We start from the raw sequence: 2,569 nt of genomic DNA, 5'->3' as shown, positions 1-2,569 counted from the left end.
AGCAGGAGGATCACTCAAGCCTAGGAGTTTGAGGCTGCAGGAGCTATAATCACACCACCATATTCCAGCTTGGGCAACAGAGCAAGACCCTGTCTCAAAAAAAAAAAAAAAAAAAGAGAGCTATTAAGATCCAGTAGTAAAAGTATCCTATTCCACATTGAAAAATTGTTCCATTAGAAAGCTTGTGTTTCCAAATATTATAAAATGTGTATTCATAAATTATAGTACATGCTGACAAAATTACTTCTGACTGGGCAGTGGCTCACACCTGTAATCCTAGCACTCTAGGAGGCTGAGGCGGAAAGATCACCTGAGGTCAGGAGTTCACCAGTCTGGCCAACATAGTGAAACTCTGTCTCTACTGAAAATGCAAAAAATTAGCCAAGCGTGGTGGTGTGTGCCTGTAGTCCCAGCTACTTGGGAGGCTGAGGCAGAAGAATCACTTGAACCTGGGAGGTGGAGGTTGGAGTGAGCCAAGATTGCACCACTGCACTCCAGCCTGGGTGACAGAGTGAGACTCCATCTAAAAAAAAAAAAAAGAAAAAAAAATTACTTCTTAGATTTTCAGTATAAATTGAGATTGCTAAGATTTAAAATTCTGACTAATATATGGTAACTAACACTAGAGACCAGAAGGAAGACAATTCTTTGTTCAGAATATGTAAGGAAAGGAAGATGCGTTTTTAGGAAGGAAGACTATAAGAAAGACATAAGTATGTGGTTTTTGTTAAAGAGTAAGTGATTTTGCCTAGTTTAGGTGTTATTTAAAGGCTGTATCAAATTGGGATAAAAGAAGGAAAGAATAAAATAGATTAACTGAATGGATATAGAAAGTTGGGAAAAGAAACAGGAATGGAAAAATTGTAAGAGGTTATAAAAGGTTTAGGGAAATATTATCTTGTGTGGTCAAAGCTGATTGAGATTAGATGATTTATAAGGCTTTATTAAAATTAGCCTTCATATTTATAATGCACTGATGCAAAAGTAGAATCAGTTTTCTCTTTTGAACTAGATATTCATACAGTTTTTTTATTTTATTATTATTAGTTTTTGAGATGGAGTCTCGTTCCTCCCAGGCTGGAGTGCAGTGGCGCGATCTCGGCTCACTGCAACCTCCGCCTCCTGGATTCAAGTGATTCTCCTGCCTCAGCCTCCTGAGTAGCTGGGATTGCTGGCATGCACCACCATGCCAGGGTAATTTTTGAATTTTTAGTAGAGACAAGGTTTTGCCATGTTGGCTGGGCTAGTCTCGAACTCCTGACCTCAGGGTGATCCACTCGCCTTGGCCTTCCAAAGTGCTGGGATTACAAGCACGAACCACCGTGCCCTGCCTCATCTAGTATTAATGAGAGATAGTAAAAGATTTTTTTGTTTACCTTTTGAGTAAACTGCTACTAAAAAAAAGAAAAGAAAAGAAAGCCGGGAGAGGGAGAGACATTCTTTTGGTCTCTAGCTGTCTTTTTCAGGTCTTTTGTGTCAGGCCTCTGAGCCCAAGTTAAGCCATCATATCCCCTGTGACCTGCACATATACACCCAGATGGCCTGAAGCAACTGAAGATCCACAAAGGAAGTGAAAATAACTTTAACTGATGACATTCCACCATTGTGATTTGTTTCTGCCCCACCCTAACTGGTCAATGTACTTTGTAATCTCCCCCATCCTTAAGAAGATTCTTTGTAATTCTCCCCACCCTTGAGAATGTACTTTGTGAGATCCACCCCCTGCCCCCAAAACATTGCTCTTAACCCCACCACATATCCCAAAACCTATAAGAACTAATGATAATCCCACCACCCTTCGCTGACTCTCTTTTCGGACTCAGCCGAACCGCACCCAAGTGAAATAAACAGTCTTGTTGCTCACACAAAGCCTGTTTGGTGGTCTCTTCACATGGACGCGCGTGACATTTGGTGCCAAAGACCCGGGTCAGAGGGACTCCTTCGGGAGGCCAGTTCCCTGTCCTCACCCTCACTCCGTGAAGAGATCCACCTATGACCTCGGGTCCTCAGACCAACAAGCCCAAGGAACATCTCATCAATTTCAAATTGGGTAAGTGGTCTTTTCGCTCTCTTCTCCAGCCTCTCTTGCTACCCTTCAATCTCCCTCTTTTGCTACCCTTCAATCTCCCTGTCCTTCCAATTCTAGTTCTTTTTTTCTCTCTAGTAGAGACAGAGGAGACGCATTTTATCTGTGGACCCAAAACTCCAGCGCCGGTCATGGACTCAGGAAGACAGCCTTCCCTTGGTGTTTAATCACTGCGGGGACACCTGCCTGATTATTCACCCACATTGCATTGGTGTCTGATCACCGCAGGGACGCCTACCTTGGTCTTTTACCCACATTCCTTTGGTGGCAAGTCAATTGCAGGGACACCTGCTTTGGCTGCTCACCCACATTGCAGCCCAGGGCTGCTCCCCACCCCTTTCTCCGTGTCTCTACCCGTCTCTTTAAACTTGCCTCCTTCACTATGGGCAACCTTCCACCCTCCATTCCTCCTTCTTCTCCCTTAGCCTGTGTTCTCAAGGACTTAAAACCTCTTCAACTCTCACCGGACCTAAACCTAAGCGT

The sequence above is a fragment of the Colobus angolensis genome, unplaced genomic scaffold (assembly GCF_000951035.1).
Source record: "Colobus angolensis palliatus isolate OR3802 unplaced genomic scaffold, Cang.pa_1.0 Scaffold8, whole genome shotgun sequence".
Lineage (NCBI taxonomy): Eukaryota > Metazoa > Chordata > Mammalia > Primates > Cercopithecidae > Colobus > Colobus angolensis.
The sequence above is the reverse complement of the archived record's forward strand: the minus strand, read 5'-3'. Positions refer to the sequence as shown.